General features: G+C 44.6%; 1 protein-coding gene and 1 pseudogene across 1 annotated transcript in view; one reads left to right on the forward strand and one right to left on the reverse strand.

Annotated features, from left to right (window-relative positions):
• Nucleotides 1-21,222, forward strand: part of ZFP90 (ZFP90 zinc finger protein) — a 96,279-nt gene that overhangs the window by 893 nt on the left and 74,164 nt on the right. Inside the window, exon 2 of the mRNA XM_032325198.1 lies at nt 5,667-5,827. The gene's annotated coding sequence lies outside the window, so the exon portion shown is untranslated. The remainder of the gene's footprint in view (nt 1-5,666; nt 5,828-21,222) is intronic.
• Nucleotides 18,903-19,204, reverse strand: LOC116578861 (annotated as a pseudogene).

Genomic DNA, 21,222 nt, shown 5'->3' on the forward strand with positions numbered 1-21,222 from the left:
ACAGTGGATTGGAATTTTGCTTGAATGCTTTGGGAGCCCTTAACAATCCTGTGACGCTAGGGATTGATAGATTCGTGCCAATCATTACTTGGAAGTCTTGTCAATTCTCCCTAAATGTCATCAGTTCTTCGTGTTCCTCTATTTCTAGCTGTTTGCCCTTCTCCTTTCTGTGCCTAAATTCCCTACCTCCCACTCCCTTTCTGAGAAGGATCTTCTGCCCCTGTCAGTTATGTAGTAATGACAGTCTGAGATCCCTGCCCTTCTTTCAGTTCTCTGCTCAGCATCATAGGGCCCTGGTGGTGATGTCCCCCCTTGCTAGTTAATGTTTTGTTGTTGTTTTGTTGTTATTGTTATTTTTCTGGATCTTTTCCCACTCAGGGCTCTGGTGTTGGCCAGATGGTCCAATTAATCCCACACATGCTTCATATGTCACCCCATCCAGACTTTTGGGTGTATTTCAGCTTAAGCATTCTTGGGAGAATTCCTTAATATACGGGTATAATTAATTCATGGCCAAAGAAATGACCAGGGCGACTGTTACCCTGAACCTGATTCAAACCAAAGAGACAGATCCTGAAGAAAATAAACCCTGTCATCCTTGAGTTGATGACATCCACAGAGGGAAGACTAGGATAGGGGAATGAGTCAAAGGGATTATATTTGGGGAAGAACTAACAGGAAGTCTAAGAGGCATGGCAAAGAGGCTTTGATCCAGGCTAAACCATGAGGGAAGGCCACCAAAGCTGGGTAAACAGATGAGGCCTCATTACTGAAGATGAGAAAACTATAAGGAGGCAGGGGGAAATGGAATTTATGCTGACAAAGAGTGTATAATTCTGTGGATGCAGTGAGAGTAGAGGTGGTTGGAAAACAGGTGGGAGAAGACTAGACCACAAGGTGGGCATCAACAGAACTTTGGCAGAGTATCAACAGAAGGCTAGCAGAGAAGACTACCTGGAGCTACACTTGAAACTCTGAAGGTCACCTTAGCACTTAACTGTTGCAAATAGTGAGGAAGCCAGGGTACCATGATTCTTCCAGAAAGCAGGAACTAAAATAGCATTGGTCCAGCCAAGTAGAGTAAGGAAAGCTGGATTCTAGTTCTGATTTTGGCTATGATTAGATGTGTGACCCTGAGCTGGACCTGATTCTTCAGTTGTAAAATGCTACTTGTTGGTGTTAGGGAGCAGCTAATAAGATAGAGGTGGGGGAATCAAAACCCAATTACTAGCTATGTGACCTTGCACAAACTACATTTTCAGATGTGTAGTTTGCTTTATTTGACTATGTTGTAATAGGTAAGTGAAATGCCTTATGTAAAGCACTTCACAAAATTAGGCATTTTAACAAATGTGCTTCATCTTGGATTATCAGAAATTGGTTTTACTGTGAATAAACAAGCATGAGGTAATGTCCTGGGTAATCTGGGTTCAAATTTCCATTCTTGTATTCGTTGTATCATTTTGGTCAGGCATATGCCCAATATATTTGTTTCATCATTTTTTAAAGGGTGGCTTTACAGCAGAGAAGCCTAAGAGAATGGAATTCTAACTGCTTGGAAGTTAGAGTTATACAGGATTCCAGGGGAACATTAAGTTAGTCTCCTACCTTGTTAAAGGGGAAAGAAAGTGAAGTTCCATAAGTCTTTTAATTAAGTAATGAGGGGATTAACTGGAATGTTGAATCTCAGATGTGGGGTTTGAGTGATTAGCTAGGGCTGAGTGTTGAAGAGCCTAGTATTGTTGTAGTATACTAGGGTAGTATACTATAGCTTTATTCTAAAAATAATGAAAGTTTTTAAGGAGGGATGCATTTTGAAAAGGTCTAGGGCCCGTGCAGAGAATGGACAAAAGATGAGGCCAGGATGTAGTTTAGAAGCTGCTATGGTGACCCAGCACAGAATCTATGAAGATAGAAAAGAGAGGGCAGATCTGAGATGTATTAAGGAGGTAAATAGTAGGAGAACTTTGTGAGTGATGAGCTGAGGGCACAGAGGAGAGTGGTGAGTCAAGGGTGATGCCCAGATGTCTGTCTTGGGAATCTGGGTGGATGGATGGTGGTATTTCCTCCTGAGGTGAGGAATAGTTAAAGAGCGGGTGGGTTTCAGGTGAGCAGGAGACATCCAGGTGAGATGTCCAGTAGGTGATTTGGAGCTTGGCTTGGGAGAATGCCTTAATATTTGGAAATTCATGGCCAGAGAAAAGATAACCAGAGGGACTATTACCCAACACTAACTAAGACCAAAAAGATCCTGAGAGCCAGTCATCCTTGAGAGATGTGATCCAGAAAAAGAATCTTAAGTTATCAACTTATGAGCATATACTCATAATCAAAGTCATGGGAATGGATGAAATTCTTCACTAGAGAGGGTCAGTGAGAAAACCAGAATCCCTTGGGAAATACCAGTGTAGCTAACTCTTGGGAAATTTTTTTTAAAAGATTTTATTTATTTATTTGACAGAGACACACACAGTGAGAGGGAAGACAAAGGGAACACAAGCAGAGGATGTGGGAGAGGGAGAAGCAGGCTTCCCACTGAGGAGGGAGCCCAATATGGGGCTTGATCCTAGGACCCTGGGATCATGAGCTGAGCTGAAGGCAGACAGTTAATGACTGAGCCACCCAGGTGCCCCTTGGGGATGGTTTTGTAGGGGAGGAGGGAGAAAACCAGAAAGGATGTAGAGTTGAGAGACAATTTTGTTTTAAGTTGGGAGAGATTAAGGACATTCAAAAATGCTGATGGGGAAAAGCCAGTAGAGGGGCAGTTGAGGATAAAGGAAGGGAAGGGTTGAAGGATAGAGTGAGGTCAGCAGGAGGGTGGGAGGTGGTGGGGTTCGGAGGCAGTCTCAGGCAGTCTCAGGCCAGCTTTCCTTTAATATGGGAAGGGGAGTTGGAGATGCAGGTAGGTTGTAGGTCCCTAGGTAGATAGTTGGGAGGTGGGCTCAGGAAAGGGAGGCATTTCATACCCAGTGGCCATTATTTCTCATGTGATGTCAGAGACAAGGATATCTGCTCAGCATGACGAAATGGGATGGAATGGAAAGCTTGGAAAAAAGAGTGAAAATGTTCAAAATAGCTGCTGTGGAAAAGAGAAGGGAAAGCAATAGCAACCCTCAGGCCCCACAGAGCAGTGGTGAGGGCCTGCTGAGGTTGAAGGCAATGGGTTTTTGGTAGGCAACTAACTTGTAGGGTTGTAGGCTTTCTTCAGCTTCCTCTCAGCCCTGAGATAGATATGGGGAAGGCTATTGGTGAGGCTTACCCAGGTCTTGGCTTTGCTGGAAAGCCAAAAAGCAATAAAGTTGGAGATATTGACAAGAGAGGTAGAAGTGCTGGTCTACCAAGAGGAAGGGGGTGAAGCAAGGATAGAGTGGGCAGATGAGAGGGGTGGGGTTCTCAGTGTAGTGAGAAGAGAGATGTGATGGGTGGGAAGGATGAGCAGGGAGGGCAGGCAGTGCTGAGTAGAAGGAAAGGAACTCTGGTCAAGGGCACTGGCAGGGTGGTTGGAATGGACAGAGGATTGTCAGGGGAAAGCACTGAAAGGCAGTTTTGTAGGTCATCAGCAGGTCTCCCAGAAAGATGGATGCTTTGAAGGAGAGAGGAACCCCAGTAGCCCTGTGTCAAACTGTATAGTGAGTGGGAAGGTAACAGATGGTAAGGAAGAGGGAGAGGATGCAGAGACCTCTGACATGAGTGTCACAGAAATCAAGATGTTGTGGAGCCAGAAAAAGCCCTCTTACCCTCATAAGAGTCATGAGCTTTCTTATACATATTCATGGAGATATCTCAACATCATCTACACGTGATCAGTTTTATACATACGTAAAACTCAGAATGTCTAGGAATAAACGAAATCATAAAACAGTTCTAGATTTCATGGTGAAGTTGTAACAACCAAGTTCCTGCAATTTACATTTTGGTATAGTGTGTAGATTTGAGTATGTGCATACCAACTAGAAAATGTGTTTAAGAATTTTGCAAATTTCATTTCTTAGCAACGATTTGTTTTCTCAGTTTAGAACATAAATTAGAGAACTTGTGTTGATTCTTTTTTCAAATGTAGAGCTTAGAGCTTAATTCATGCCTTTGAAATGCCATGAATTTGAAATGCAGCCATTTTCCTTTCTGCATCCTTGAAAAGGATTACAAAGATTTTATTAGTTTTTTGGATAATCTTGCCAGCACACGCAGACTTTCCACAAGGGTCTCCTGTCAGTAATGTTGGGTTGTGAGGGATGCTTTAGGAGTGTTGTATGTGAGCTATGTAAGACAAGTCAAATAAGCAGCCGGCTTTAAGATTTTCCAAACAGCAGCTCAGTTTACAATTATGGGAGTTGATATAGAATATGAAATGTGCCTAATGTTAATTGAGAAAAACGATCTTCATGACTTTTGAAGAAAAAAATGACAAAATCAGTTAATTGCATTGAGCAATCTTTGTCTTAAAAAAAAGAAACAACAATGTTGGGACATCTGGGTGGATCAGTTGGTTAAGTGTCTTCCTTTCACTCAGGTCATGATCTCAGGATCCTGGGATCGAGGCCTACACTGGGCTCCTTGCTTGGCAGGGAACATGTTTCTCCCTCTGCCTGCTGCTCCCCCTGCTTGTGCTCTCGCTCTTTCTCTCTCTGATAAATAAGTAAGTAAGTAAATAAATAAATAAATAAATCATTAAAAAATAAAAGAATAACACATCATCCCTAGTATATAGTATATTAATCCTAACATCTTTTTGTCTTTCCACATTACAGTCTACATGTAGGACACGTGTATATATATAGCCTTGCATATCTTTCATATTCTGGAAATCATAGTTTTAGATGTTTGAGATCTTTTTTTAACATAAAATATAATAAGCATTTTCTCTTGTTAAGACTGAATTCATTTTTCAATTGTTCATTCATTTATTCTTTCAACAAATATCTAATGAGCTGTTTTTGTGTTGCGGACAGAGCTGGATCTATAGTGGTAAACAGGATGCAGGACTTGCCCTCAAGGAGCAAAGATTCTTTATAAACACCATCTGTAATGATTGCCTAATAGTCCCTCAAAACCATACTGTACTTAATCTCCTCCCTATTTAAGGCTTACTGTTTATTATTAATAATGATATAATGAGTATTTTCAAGTTTATAGCAGTTACCTTCAAATTGTTCCTTAAGGTAAATTCCCAAGTGAACAGTTACTGAATTGAAGGGTTAAAACTAATTTTGGTGTTTTGATACTCTTTGCACATTGATTTCCAAAAAAGTGGTACCTATTTTACCCAGTCACCAGTATGAATGTTCCAGCTTTATCACAGGCTCTCCCCATTAGACATTTCTGTTTTGCCTAGTGTATAAAATGATTCTTTTTATTTTTGCATGTAATTGATATCTAGTAAAAGTGCCCATTTTTTCTTTCTTTGTCTCTTCTTCCCTTCCTCCCCCCCTTCCTTCCTTCCTTCCTTCCATCATTGGCTAATTTGCTAGGTCCCTAGGAGGTTCTTGGAGGGCCATTGTCCTATCCTGGGGATCATGCCTGATATTAAGCACACACTGGAGGCTTATAACATCCTAGAGTTGCAAGGGATTGCAGTCATTTTCTCGCTCAACTCTCCAGCCTGTTTGCATATCCCTGGCAATGGAGACTTTACAGTCTCATGGGGACGTCTGTCTTGTTTTTGCCAGGCTCTACAGGTGTTGAGGTGACAATGGGTCCCAATGTCTCCCACATGACCCCAGTTCTGTTCGTGAAGCAGCAGAGCCCACCCGCCAGATGGTACAGAAACTCTCTTCCTTGGCTGCCCTTCTCTGCAAGTATGTGGCCAGACTAGAATGTTCAATCCCAGGTAAGTCTGGCAGGCCCAGAGGCCAAGGCACTGTCCCGCCCATTAGTGTCTACAGTGGTATGTCATCAGCCTCAGCAGCTGGTTCATATGAAGTTTAAAATTGGCTGAGATTGTAAGACCTTCTTTAAGTGACCTTTAGCCCAACCTAGTTCCTTACCTCACACTTCTGCAGTTGATCTTTTAAACCTGAAAACAAGGCTTTGCTGTTCTCCCTATTTTATATCTGTGTATTGGTAGGGTAGCTGCCTGGGTCACACTCCTGCTGTCTAAAATTGGGATAATAAGAGTCATTCTGACAACTTTAGGTGTCAGTGTGATGATTGAGTGTAATGCAAAGTTGGACATTTGTCACTCACTTTGGCTGCCTGGCATCTGAGCCTCCTCCCTGTGCTTGAGGAGTCTGATACCTCATAAGGTGGAGGCATCTTCTTTTACAGCTAAGGAGGCATGGACATCTGCTTGAGGCCCAGGCTTCTCCTGTCAGACAGGCCCCCTCCTCATGCCACACCTCACTGATTTTGAATTGGAAGCCAGTGATGACAAAGGAGTAGGGTCTGCCCCGCAAACTTTCCAGCAATTTGATGGGTACAATCTCAGTTTCCAGTGACAGCAGTTTTCTGCAACTCGCAGGTTGTGGATATCCGTGGTGTAGGTGGCAGGGGTGGATTCCAGACTCCGGGGTCACAATGATGTCTTCTAAGACTACTGCTGAATTGGGGTTTAGGGCATTGTTTCTGACTGTGTGCTTCTAAGCCTGATGTTCTACTGTCTTGGAGATTTTGTGAACTACTCACTATCTTTTAATTTATGTCCTTTACTGTGCACATCAGTTAACAGTTGGTAACTTTTGCTTGTAACTAAAAATTCTAACCAATACATTCAGGATATGAAAAGTGTGTTGGGAAGTGCTAAGCACCACACACAGAAGATATTAATTGTTTGGGATTCTAATTCATAAGTAGTGGGTATGAGGGGAGTGGGGGAGGTAGGCCTGAACTCTGTACCTGCTGAGAGTTCAAACAGGTCTAGGCATGCCTGGAAATTTGGCCAGTGGGAGGATTTGATGGCAGGAACTTGTGGGCTGGACCCTGACTCAACAGTTAAAGGCTGAGCCTGACCTTAAGGCAGTTGTTATGGGGATGGAAGCTGCCAGAGGGCCTGCCTGCTGGACACACACAAGTAGATGGACTTCTTGCTCTCTCTTCTCCTTGGACGGTTACCAACAGCCAGGACCAAGAGGTGGGGCTAGGCTGTAGAGCAGGTCTCTTGGGGTTGTGCAGCTGCCCTTGGGGTGTCCTCATTGGGGTGGGAGAAGAAACCTGTCTGGATATGCTCCCCATCGCTGGAATCACAAGAGGGATTTGAGTGGGTTGGTATTCCATCCCGTGCTACCTTTCGGCTGCCCTTCAGCCCACTGAGTATAGCTTGGCTTTCCAACCTGGCTCGGCAGTGCCCCCAGGGTCCTGCCCTGCATGCTGCCATCTGAGTTTATCAGTCCTGTTGTCCCAAAGTGGGGCTGAAGCTGGCACAGCTGCTGTGGTCAGTAACAGACCCTTGGGGCTTTGTGACATTGAGATTAGGCTCCCTGGGGATTTTCTCTCTGGAGTTCCAGATGACCCCCAAATCAGCCCTGTTGGGTGTGCACAGGGGGAGTGGTGCTCCTACCTTAGGGCATTCCCAGATCCGAGTGTACAGTGAGTACTGGTGTTGGCCTGATCTCTGCCTTTGCCCAGTACTCTGATGCACCTCCAGGGAGGGTTAAGATCATGATGCGTTAAAATCAGTCAGGGGTCGTGTATTGGGCCCGGTCTATGGTCATATCCAAAATGTGGTAGCACTGAACATTGTTCAGAGGAATCTTCATAGAGAGCAGTGGGTTCTGTCCCTGCTATAGCTAATGATTTTGTGATGTTAGCAGTTTTAATCCTTTTACCAAATATGACTATATATATTGTTTTAGTATCAAAACAAATGAAATAAAATCCACTATAATACAGAATAGAATATAAGTTCTTTTTTTTTTTTAAGATTTTATTTATTTATTTGACAGACAGAGCAAGAGAGGGAACACAAGCAGGAGGAGTGGGAGAGGGGGAAGCAGGCTTCCTGAGAAGCTGAGCACAGAGCCCGACGTGGGGCTTGATCCCAGAACCCTGGGATCATGATCTGAGCTGAAGGCAGATGCTTAATGGCTGAGCCACCCAGGTGCCCCTACAATATAAGTTCTTAAACTTATCATCTGATCTAGATAGGCTTTCAGTCCCTGGGTTACTCTGTGTCAGGTAGTACCCAGGCACTTTCCATGCTTTCTCTAATCAATCTTCACCACAATCCCATGAGCTGGGTACCATTTTAATTCCTATTTTACAAACAAGGAAACTAAGACCCATAGTTATAGGACTAGCCCAAGTTCGCACAGCCAGGAAGTGGGAGACCTGGGCTGGCCATCTACTGTCAGAACCTGAGAACTGCCCTTCCCTCAGTTGATTCCATTGTGGAACATCTCTAGCTGTTGAAATATTTTCCCTCAGATGGAGCTAAAAATCTGCTTCTCCCTAAGCTAGTACCATTTCTGTTTCTGCTTATGCCAGTAGCCCACCATGGCATCCCCTGGTCTTCCAGTCTTTTAGCTCAGATCTCTACTCTAGTCATTCCTGAGGGCACTTCAGCTTTTTCTTCAGGGAACATCTGAACCATTTTGTATCAGCTAACTCCTTAAGACAGTCACTGTAGGAAGGTTATGGCTGGGAAGCTTTCCAATTTGCTGGTTACTTTGACTCCAAAGATACTGGCATGCAGTCTTTACCACTCCTGGCAAGGTTGTGGTAAGGAATAATGAACCCAGCCACAAGCCTTAGAAAGGACTTGATAGAAATTTCTTCTCTAAGAAAAATGGCAGGAAAACCATTAAAACAGTCGAAACTATCCATACTGTGCCAAGGATTGTATTGCTGCATGGGAGTCTTCTGTCCCCCTCACTGGAAGGCAGGTTTCATGAGTGTGGGAGTTTTTGCTAGTTTTGTTTCCTGTAGTATCCCCAGAGCCTAGAACTGTGCCTGGAGCATAGCAAATATTCAAATATTTGTTAAATGAATTACTAGTACAGTTCTACCTCTGGTGTCACTTCCTCAAGTTACTAAGTTGTTTTGGAGAATAATGTGCTCTCCTAAGCCCATGGCTTTGAATTTCTTTTTCCATTACATCACCAGCAAATGTTCTAGGGGTGTTGTGATTTTGATTCATAAGAAGATAACCTTAGCCATATGTAAAGTACATTGGAAAAATAATCCTGCTTCAAAAACAATTTCATTTGTTCTTGTAAACCTAAGTATAAACTGGAAATTGGTTCAGCTTGGTAAAGGGCAATATGCAGGAGTTATTGGATTTCTAGTCCCCTCTATCTTTTGGAAAAACATCTAATGGCTTTCTGTCTTGAATGCTGAGCTTGAATTCAGAATGCAAAATCATTAGGAAAGGGCTAAATGTGAGGATTGTCAGTCCTTATATTGTTCCTCATTGTTCACCTACAGATAATACATGCTCATTGTTAAAAATAAAACATATGGGTAAGCAAAATGATAAATGTAGAAAGCACTTAAAGTTCTATCCCTCAGAAGTGATCACCATTACCATTTCTCTGTTTATATCAAATACTGAAATTAGTTAACATGGTTATTGGTTCAGGGAAGGAGCTACATTTTTCTGTATAGGAGATTTGATTCCCAGTCCTGGTTAACCTGTGCTAAGAGTAGCAACAGATGTGAGACCAGCAAGACAGAGTTAACTAATGGAGGGGGTCACTCGCAATTCACATCCTACAATCTGACCTTCGAACGTGACCTTAGAAGTAGCAGAAGGCTAGAATAGGAGGGAGTAAGGAAAAATCTTTGACCCGGCTGAACATCCCAGATGTGACAAATTTCACAAAATTTTCCTAGAAACAGGAGTGTCTTTTCCTGAGAATTGAAGATAATCTTACGAGAGTTTGCCCTGAGATGACTTGAAAGTGAGAAACACAGACTGTGCAAGCAAGGCTCTGGGGACAGTGAGGGTGGTGAGCATGAAGACTCACTGTGTAATTTTCTGGTTTGTCTTTTGGACCAGTTTTCTTCTACACTGATTTCCTAGGAAGGGGCCATATCCCTTCTGGTTTATGACTCACAGCAGGAGAAGGTGGAGATGTGTGTGAATCAGACCTGAGGTCATGTCCTTGGGCATCTTAGCATCTTCAAGCTGCCCTTGGGATCCCTGGAAGTTCTGGGGCATAGGTCTAATGACTTAGGTTTTTCTTTAAAAATTTTATATAGATTTTGCATTATCTTCCATAATATTTGTCTCAGTATTAAAATAATATTTGAAAAATCTTTAAATGAAGTTGATGTTCCAAGGTGTTAGGTATACAGACACTTTATGTAAATGTGGGTTGAATGAAAGACTGTTGTTCACCTGATATCCAGAATGCTCTTGCTTAGGTTGTGGCAAGTCTGAAAAGGCAAGATGGGACTACTAGGCTGAGAGATAAAGAAATCAATACTCTACTGGGCACCACCTATATGCCAGGTAAGGTGCCAGGTGTTTTACCTATATCGTCTCAGTTTAATCCTCATGACCTTACAAGAATCCCTATATTATAGGCAAGTAATTGGAGAATCAGAGAAATTAGATAACTTTTGCAAGGCCTGGAATGGGGCAGAACCAAGATGAAAATCTTGAAGTATCTGGGCCTCTGCTCTCTCCATACACCATGCAACCCTCTGAGCCAGTTTACCCATCAATCTCTTAAGAGATTTTGTGTGGGGAATGTGGCCCACTGCTCTGTCCTGGGGAAATGGAAGAAACTCCCCATGTTCTGTCTTCCTGTACTGAAGGCTGAAAGAGCACGGGTCCCAGGACTTGACTGTGGGCAAAAGGCAACAGCACCTCTGGGAGTCTGGAGCACATCTCTGCATTCCCTGTGGGGGTTACTGCAATGCTCCATGAGGAGAAGGGCTCAGTTGCTCTGTTATTTCAGGATAACAACCATCCAGGGTGGTGGTTGGCATTTTTAGCTCATTTAATCTTTTGAACTTTGTTCCTACTTTGTTATGGCTCAGGTTCAAGTTTCCCTGTCTCCACTCAGCCATGAGTTGAGTATCCCTGTTTGAGGGACCCACCATGGCTTTGTGGAACTCTCCAAAAGCACAAATTACAAGGTTCTAGATTATTCACAGATGTCCAGGGGTATTGTTAACATGATTATTCAGTGAGGGCATTGTGGTCCCTGAAGCAGATGTGGCCATTTCACCTTCCAGGGAGAGCCCATAGTGTCTTTCTTCTCCTTAGGTTAAGCTCATGGCAACTTCTACTCTTTCTCCCAAAACTCCTTCCCTAAGGCACAGGGCAGGCAGGTATATGTCAGGTGGTTGGGGCCCTTGAGCCCTGAGAGCTGGATTCCTTAAGACAATTATAGGTGGTTGAAAGAAAGTAAATACAGTGTGAACCCACTGTATGCAGATTAGAGAAGGAGCTGGAAGACAAGCTCTTGCATATTAACTAGCCTCAGGGTCTCCTTTTAACTATCTGTAGTTTTAAATTTTCCTGGCATGAATGCACATTGTTTTTTTCTTTTTTTTTTTGAAGATTTTATTTATTTAGGGGTGCCTGAGTGGCTCAGTGGGTTAAAGCCTCTGCCTTCGGCTCAGATCATGATCTCAGGATCCTGGGATTGAGCCCCGCATCGGGCTCTCTGCTCGGTGGGGAGCCTGCTTCTCTATCTGTCTGCCTCTCTGCCTACTTGTGACCTCTGTCAAATAAATAAATAAAATCTTTTTTAAAAAGATTTATTTATTTGACAGAGAGAAAGCACAAGTAGGCAGAGGGAGAGAGAGAGAGAGAGAGAGAGAGAGAGAGAGAGAGAGAGAAGCAGGCTCCCTGCTGAACAGAGAGCCTGATGTGGGGCTTGATCCCAGGACCCTGAGACCATGACCTGAGCCGAAGGCAGAGGCTTAACCCACTGGGCCACACAAGTGCCCCTCACATTGTTTTTCTTATAAGGAGAAAAGGAACTAGAAACAAATCCTATTGTTGGATATTTAAGTAATTCTGACTTTTTATTAGTATAAACAGTGCAGAGGAGGAATAACTAGCTGAAAATAAGTTCAGATTTATAAAGCACAAAAAATAGACCCTATCTCTAAATTCTGAAAAATGGATAAAATTGCTTAAAGGTGTTCGAGGGCGATAAAACTGTTGCTGTGTTCAGCAGCATGACTTCTTTTCAAAAAGCAATGACTATACCTAATAGTATCCACCCCACTTATGCAATAACAGTTTATCAGGTTGGCCAAATTACTGCATTTTAGAAACTTGTAAACTTATCTTTCTAAGCACCTTCGACACCAGTCACCTGCATAGGGGTGGGAAGTAAAGATAAGAATCTCATCCCAACCTCTGATTTTCTGGGGTGGTTGTAAGGCCAAAAGATGTGGGCTGGCAAGGTCATGTGCCCATAGAAGCATTTGACTCTGGTTGCTGGCAAAGAAGCAAGGTGAGGTGTGGGTTGCTACTTTAATGTTGAAAACATCAACTCCAGTCATTTGAATGGCTTTTCTATTTACGATCTTTCAAGTTACAACAGACTATTTCTTCTTTTATAAAAGAAAACTGAAGGGCTGCCTGGCCGGCTCAGTCAGTAAAGCATGCAACTCTCGATTTTCGGGATGTGGGTTCAAGCCGCACATTGGGCATAGAGACTACTTAAGAATAAGATCTTGGGGCGCCTGGGTGGCTCAGTGGGTTAAGCCGCTGCCTTCGGCTCAGGTCATGATCTCGGAGTCCTGGGATCGAGTCCCACATCGGGCTCTCTGCTCAGCAGAGAGCCTGCTTCCCTCTCTCTCTCTCTGCCTGCCTCTCCATCTACTTGTGATTTCTCTCTGTCAAATAAATAAATAAAATCTTAAAAAAAAAAAAAAAAAAAAGAATAAGATCTTAAAAAAAAAAAGAAAGAAAGAAAGAAAGAAAAGAAAAAAGAATAAAAGCCTTAAAAAAAAGAAAAGAAAAAAGGAAAAAAAAAACCTGGAAAAATCTCTTTTGTCTGCCAACCCCAGCTGTTCCCAGAGCTACTGTCATCTGCCTAGCACTCTCTGTGTCCTTGAGCCCAATGTTCAGCTGTACCCTCTCTGCCTACTCCAGCCTGAATAATCCCATCTCCCACTTTGTCTGCAGGACCTCAGAGCTGTTAAGCTCTACTGGAACAAAAGAAAATTAGCACCACGAAGAGATGTGGTTTCCAACTCAGCTAGCTCTTTGCCACTCCTTTTATTCACACCTGGCCAGACACTAATCCTGTTCCCTATGGTGGGTGTTTCCTGCTTGTCCAGTTCTCCTCAGATTGTCCACCCCACCACTGTCTTTATCACCGATGGCCTTAGCTTCTACTGCTCCAGGACAGTGTACCGATCAGGTTCTCAGTTCCACTCTTCCTTGGTTCTAAAAGGATCCACATAGCATTTCCAAGGCAATCCTCCCAGGCGCTCCCCTCCCCACCCTCTCTTGCCTCTTCCAGGATCCAGTACAATGAATTACCCTCTTTCCCTGATTCTCTAATCCTTGCTTGCTCTGTGTCTGCTTCCTCTCCTTCATCCTGCAAGCAGAATTCTCTCCCATTCTAGACACAGGGCCCTTACCTTCGCTTTCTCTTCCCTGGCAGTTTCCACCTCGCCCCTTATAAACAAATTTTTTTGTGCCTCCATTTCCTCAGCCACTTTCATTACCCACCAAGTCGGTTCTATGCCCATAATTTTACCAAAATTGCCCTTACTAAGGTCACTAGCAGCTTCTTAATTGTTGAATTATTAAATGATATCTTTTCACTAGAACTGACCTACCTCTGTGATATGTGATCAATTTCTATAACTCTCCCTTAAAAACTCTTGTTTCTTTGGCATTTCTTGCCCCTGATGCTTTCTGCTTACTCCCTCTGACCTCTCTTCATCTAACCAATCCTTTAACACTGGTGTGCCCTGAAATTCTGTCCTTGACCCAGCTTCTCAGCCTTTCTACCTCGGCTTCCTCCCATGAGCTTTTTAGTGACAACAGATTTGGGTTGTGGCCAGCAGCTGCCCAGCAGAGTTCTGTAGAGCCGGAAACCGTCAGGCCTCTTTGATCTCTAACACAGCACATAGCCTTGACACCAAGGAGTAAATTTCTAATAATGGAAATTCTCCGTTGGACCCTTGGTGGACTGGATGAGGTAAGTCTTAGAGGTTAACTGATATTCAACCATGGGAGGCCATCTGCTTCCCTGTTCCAGGATTTAGCAACCATGGGGGATATAGAGCTGACACACATGAAGGCTTCAGGCCCACAGGGCTGCTTCATGTTATAGTCCAGAGTCTTCCATGTTGACACATGTAGCTCTAATTCATTTGTCTTCATTGCTCCATAGTATTCCACCATGTGGCTATACTACCATATCTATTCTCCTGATTAACATTAAGCTTATTCCTAGTTTTTTTCTTCATATTTCCCACAGTGCTGTGTAACACTCTCATACTAGTCCCTGTGCATGTGTACGGAATTTCTCTAAAGAGTGTGTGCGTCTTGGACTTTACTAGTGGATGTGAAGCTGCTTCCCAAAGGTTTTACCAATGTGCACTCCCACTGGCTTGTGTAATAGTTCCCACATTTTAAACCAAAGGTAAAGATGAAAGCCCCGCCTGTCCCAATCTAGTCATTCATTTTCTTTTCTTTTTTTTTTTCCTCCCAGGCAGCTACTTGCTGCTGGAACACCCCACATGGCTGTGCAGATGCTGTACCTTACCCCAGTATGTGCTTTCCAGCCTTGCCTGGGCCCTCGGTGCTGTTTGGCAGTCTTCTTGCTTAAGCCCTGCTGGGAAAAGTCCCCATGCTCTACACTAAAGCTATTTCCACCTTTTCCAGAATTGGAACTTTTTCCCATAAGTGCCTGTTGCCAGAGCTAGTTACATAATTTGTGGGAAGTGGGGCCCCTTGTTCAAAAAGCAGGAAAAAGCTTTTTTTTTCTTCTGCAGTTTCTTTCTCTTGCCCTGTAGTTGTGTTTTTAATCCGTTTTTTAGTGTGTATGTCCTCAGGCACAAGGGTTGCTCACAGTTCCTTGTGCAGACCTTCACAGTGCCTGGGGCCCTGCGGTGCGTTCTCGCCACACACCCAACCGTGAGCCTCTGTTCCAGGGCTGGTGGGGCCACTGCATAAGGGTGGTGGGCAGATAGCAGAGAACCTGCCCCAGGGAATTGAGGTACCCAACCATCCGTGCATGCTCTGTAGTCCCATCAGACTTCATTTACAAAACATCAACGCAAAGATAAAATCATTCAGGACTTTGGGGTGGCCACAATAGAGCATTAAATCCTGAGTTCAAGGCCCAGTACAACTGCACTGGTTGCTTGTCCACGAAGCCAGCCCCACAGGCCATACCCCTCCGGCCAGGTGCCAAGATCCCCTTGTCTGCCATATTCTGGATTCTCTGGAGAGAACCTACTGTGAGTGTGTTGAGTTTTACTGACACAGGTGTCATGTTTTTGCAAAGAGATCCCCAAATTGTTAAGTTTGTGCCTGTTTGGAGCTTGCATTCTTTCTTTTGTCCCCAGTGGCTTCAGCCACCTAACACAATTTTTCTCTTGGTTCTCTTTTTTTTAATAATGTAAGAGTATTTTTGTTCACTATGGTTAAACCTTCAGATACCAAAATATTATTTAAAACTATTCGATGGAAAAGGATGGAAACTCCCTCTAGAGACTAAGCCGGCTACAGCTCCATTTGGCTAATCCAGTGTGTGGCTGTTTGTTTAATCTTGTGAGATGCCAAATCATCATGATAATCACCAGTGAAAGTAAGGCAATTTTGACTAACAGAACTATACTCCCACCAAAAAAAACAAAAACAAAAACAAAAAACCCCAAAACAATAAGGTGTGATAAGAAATAGTGTAAAAGCTAGTTTTGAAATATTTCTGAACAAATTTGATTTTAAAATTATAAGACTATTTTCTCAACAAATATTGAGAATAGGAAATCTCATATTCTGTTCAGTATGAGTAGAAGGCATTCTCAAAGTGAACTAAAATTGGATTTGGGTCAGAATGGAAAATTTGAAGAGTTCTAGGATTTCCTGAGATTGCGTAGCTAAACACTTTGTAGGAAAGATGCTGTGTGTGTGCGTGTGTGTGAGAGAGACTATTCTTGCTGTTTTAAAATATTGGCCCCCAAAAGAGGCATTTCTAAAAATAAATTTGGTGTCAGTTTTGTTTCTTCTTTTTCTTCTCCTCCTTCCTCTCCTCGTCCTCTTTTCCCTCCCTCCTCCTCCTCTTCCTCTTCTTCCTCTTTTAAATTTTATTTATTTGTATATTTGAGAGCGAGAGAGAGTGTGGGCACGTAACACGTGAACAGAGGGAGGGGAGTAGGAGAGGGAGAGAGAGTCTCAAGTAGCCTCTGTTGGTGCCGGGCTTGATTTTAAGACCCTGAGATCATGATCTGAGCCAAAATCAAGAGTCTGACATTTAACTGACCGAACCACACAGGAGCCCCTGTTCTTCTTTTTAAAAGTTATTTGGGGTAACATAGTTTTTTGCTGTTCTTATCCCCTGAAATTTTCTAAAATACTGGGATCTGTACATCTGCTAGTAAAGTTTGCTAAAAAAAAAAAAAGTAAAGGAAGCAACAGGGAACACCCACATTTCTGTTTATTCATAATGTAGCTGCACATTTTTGCAGTCACTGGTTAACTGATTCCCCCAGAGCCTGGAGGGCTGATTCTGAATTTGTCTTATGATGAAGAGCAACAGAGCAGATTGCTTGCCCTCCCTGAGGGAAGGTGACAGTGTGGTTACAAGGAAAGCAAGTTACATTTCTGGGGTGTTTGTTATGTGACACTTGTTCGATACATATTCTTATTTAATCCTCACAACAGAGCCACTTGAATGTGGGGAAACTGAGGCACAGAGCAGTGCAGTCACTTGGCCAAGGCCACAGAGTGGAGAAGCTGTCCAGCTCGAACTCCTCTCTCCCTCTCCAGAACAGCAGGGAGTCTGGTGGTGCTGAGCCCTGTGCTGGGAGGAGAAACTGAGGGTTCTCTGAGGGCACACATGCCTCTGGTCTGGTTCTCCTTTCTCTGTTTTCCTCTCAGCTAACTGTCCTTGGTCACTCAGGGCCACATGGATAGAACTGGCTGCTTTTAGAGGAAGGCCTCTGAGTACTCTGTGTTGGCTGAGTCTTCCATGAGCCACAGAGATTTAGAGGAAGTTCATTTTCTCTGATGGGGGAAGATGAATGGTCCAGAGCTCAGCCCATGCAGAAAGAGCAATGTTCCGTGTACAGGTCTCCCCCAGCTAGCCTGACACAGGGCAGAAGGGTTTTACAGATCCAGAACTGAGGTCAGGAGAGCAGTAGTCTGCTTAGGATCCTGCAGCAGACTGGCAGAAGCTGGCTCAGTGCCGGGCCGCCCACTGCCTTCGCCCTGGTTAGCGTGTGCCATGCAGCTGCAGATGGCCGGAGACGGCACTTGTGGGACTGGCGGGCATTGGCATTGTGGCGCCATTCTCATTCATTAGGCGCCTTGGAGCCACAGTCTTCTTGGGAGTTGATGACATGTTTCTGAAACCGAATTAACTCTTCGATGTTTGAGATCCTGGGATCCAGAACTGATATATGTATCTCATGTCTTACCCCAACTCTGCTCCCGATTTGGATGATGAACAGATAGGAGTGGTTAAGCTGAAATTCCCCAGGGCAAGATTGACTAACTGTACCTTTATGGTCTGCAGAAAGTAGGAAAACCCTCTGAAGTGCTATACCCTTGGCGTGGCGTGCCCTGGAGAGAATTTAGCTCTGGCTGCAAGGTGAGCGAGCTAGCACTCTCTTCAAAGCACCCAGCAAGCTGCTTTACTCCAAGCGTGGAGCTATCTTGGTCACTGTGGCTCCTCTTTCTGCTGGCCTGTCTCATCTATGTTTCTTGCTTTGCCTGACCCATCAGTATCTCTGAGATGCCTTGGGACGAGAGCACAGTAAGCCCAGATGAGAAAGATGCCTAATTTGATAGTTGTCCACAGCTGAGTTCTTGGCAGTATCTCAGATTTCTGGCCTTAAGCTTCTCTTTGTGACTCTGGATGCCTCTCAGATCACTTCCTGGGGTCTCCAGGAGACTTGCCAGATTCAGTCATGACTACCCCTCAACCTCGTCTCTTGAATGTTGAGTTGGGCCTGCCTCCAGCTCATGCCTGGCCAGGTGTCCTTGGTCCCCACCCCATCCAGCTCCTGAGTGACCCTAATTTCTTACCAAAAATCCCTGTACTTTGCTCTCTTCCCTAGAGCCACACCCTCCTTGATCTCTCTGGACCAGCCTCCATCAGTTGGGTCAGGGAAAGTCCTGTGGGGTATGACCAGCTAATCTGATCATTTGGCAGGTAGGTGTGGGGTGGGGGTCATAGTAGCATTAGATAGGAACCATGAGAGCGGGAGGATGAGGAGGGCATCTGAATGTGGGGCTACCCAGGAGTCAGAGAAGTCCAAGTCAGATGCAGAGTTCACAAGGCAAGCTCAAAATGGACAGAGGTGACACAGCCAAGAAGGCCAAAGCCTAGGAAAGGTGGCTAGGGGACAAGTGGTGAGTGAGAAGCAGAGCCTGGAGGCCAACTGCAAGAACTAAGGGTTTCAGACTCACATACATCTCAGCTGAAAATGTGTGGGAGCTGCAGCCACAGTCTACATTCCTGGTGAGAGTTTGCTGCCAGCATTGTTGATGCAGTGTGGCCCAGTCCTTCACTGCCACCCTGCTCTTTTTTTTTTTTTTAATTTTATTTATTTATTTGAGAGAGAGATCATGAGCAGTGGGGAGAGACAGAGGGAGAAGAAAAGGGAGAAGCAGACTCACTGCTGAGCAGGGAGCCTCCCAGAATCTGGAGATCATGACCTGAGCCAAAGGCCGACCTTTAAAGGACTGAGCCATGGAGGTGTCCCTACTGTCACTCTGCTAACGTGAGCTGCTCTTCTCCTTCCAGCTCTTAGGTTCACCTGCTTCTTCTTCTTTTTCATTTTGCTACATAAACTAACCCATTTATTACAGGCTAGCAATGTTTCAGATGGTGGCGCTTCTCCTGGTCTTTCAGGTCCTTCAGTTTCTGATGGTGGACTTTACTGTGATGGCAGAAGTGATGTTGTAGGTCCAGGCCCCACCATCAGCTGTTTCTGTGCAGGAGCCACAATGCCAGATCTCCACAGCTCATCTTTTCATCTTAGTTTTGCCACAGAAGGAGCAAGTGTACTTGGCATGCTGGCTTATTTCAATCTTCTTCACCATTTTCCTGAAGGAGGCACTCTAATGAGTCCCATATATACCCACGTTTCCAATCTTGGTGCATTTAGCCATGTCTCTGCAAACTAGGTCTGAGCCCAAAGAGGTCACCTCCTTCTTTTTTTTTTTTTTTTTTTTAAGATTTTACTTATTTATTTGACAGAGAGATAGACAGGGAAAGAGAGAACACAGCAGGGGGAGAGGGAGAGGGAGAAACAGGCTTCCCACTGAGCAGGGAGCCTGATGCAGGGCTCGATTCCAGGACCCTGGGATCTTGACCCGCGCTGAAGGCAGATGCTCAATGACTGAACCCCCCAGGCGCTCCTTAGGCTCACCTTCTGAATGTCTCTGCTTGCTTGTGTACTCCTCACTATTTCCCTGAAAGCCTAGCCTTTGCTTCCAGCCATGTTGCTGGACCTCAGGCCTAAGACTGGTGCAGGACCTGTCCTGCTAAGACCAGGAGCAGTGCATGAAGCCTTCAGGAGAAGTCCTGGTGGGGCCCATGACTTTCTTTAGACCTTCTTACACTCAGCCAGCCTTGGCCACTCACTGAACCTGGCCAGGATTCACACACACACACACACACACACACACACACACACACCCCACATAATCACACACATGTATACCTCCACTACACATATCTGTTTGCTTTGGCTGAGGTGTTGGCTTCTTCTTCCTGTATCTGGCCCTACCCTATCCTGTCCTGAGTTCTTTCTCACTTCACTCAGGGATGGAGTTCTGGAATTCTACCTGAGTTGCTTCTGGCATCCAACCTGGTCAGCTCTGTTCTTGCTTCATGGCCTCTCAGGGCTAATGCCACAGGGCTGATGCTGTGAGAACCTTGAGGGCAGGGGCCTCATCCATCTGAATGAGGCTGAATGCACAGGGCCAACATATAGTAAGTGCCCAGTAAATATTTAAACAGGGAACTGAGTTCCTAATAGGAAAGTAGGAGGCCTCAGGGTCAAGGCCTGGATGCCCCCTCCACTCTGTGCTAATAGGCGTACATCTGTGTGTGCTACATGTTAACACCAGGTATTAGGAAACTCAGTAGCAAAACCCCATGTCCTTCTCCACAGGATTCTGCAGTTGACTTTAGTGCCTTCTCATTCACACCCTTATTTTCCTATAACCAGCAGGGACAAAAGATCTCCCAGGGAGACCATATTCTGTTATAACTCAAGTGGGAAACGTGCTGTGCCAGTGTGAGCCCTGTGCAAGTGCTTGGTAAGGGAACGGGTCTTCCAGGGGTGGCCTGGCCTTGCCTACTGGGGTGGCCATTCTGGCCCTTGATTTCAACTTAAATTCATCGGGAGAATTTGCTTGGTTACCTGGCCCAGTGGCGAGTTGTTATCTGGTGAGAGATCTAGAAAGCAAACTTTTCCTAACATTGGGGCAGCTGAGTCAGTTAGGAATGTCTGGGAGGATGAGGAGTCTCCCCAGTTCTGAGCCTGTAGAAATGCTGGGCTGAGGTGAGAACGTGGATTTGGGCCAGAGCCAGAGAACAGAGCAAGGCCTGTGGCATCCACGAAGGTCAGTGGGGCATTCATAGTGACCTAGAAAGAAAGCTCAGACTGTCTGCCGTGCACAGTCCCTTGGCCCTGCAGCCTGGCCCTTCTCAGAATTAAGGTGAACTTCTTGAGGAAATGGAGCCCCAGAAGAACCGAGAGGAGAGGATGACTCTCAGTAGAAGAGTCGCTCTGCTTCTCAGGCAGGCCCGAAAATCCATCTGCAGACATTTTCTGCAAACCATATCATTTTTTGGATGCCTGTGAGAGACTGTGTGACTTAGAGGAACACCCGAAACACCTGTCTATCAGGTATCTAATTCCTTTCTCATCGTAATGCTGTGGTTTAATAAATACAAAAAAAAAAAAAAAAAAAGAGGAAAGAACGAAAGAAAGAAAAAAAAAGTATATATTTGGTCTTTGTCACTGGTTTCTGGCACAGAGCTGCTGAAATCCTTGTAGTTTCCTGAGTGATAGAACTGAGAGGGGTATTTTTTGTTATTCATTTAAGCCCCCTGCAACCAAATCTGAATTTATGCTGATGAGGTGGCCTGGGGTAGGGGGGATGGAGGTTGGTTTCCA

The sequence above is a fragment of the Mustela erminea genome, chromosome 19 (assembly GCF_009829155.1).
Source record: "Mustela erminea isolate mMusErm1 chromosome 19, mMusErm1.Pri, whole genome shotgun sequence".
Taxonomy (NCBI): domain Eukaryota; kingdom Metazoa; phylum Chordata; class Mammalia; order Carnivora; family Mustelidae; genus Mustela; species Mustela erminea.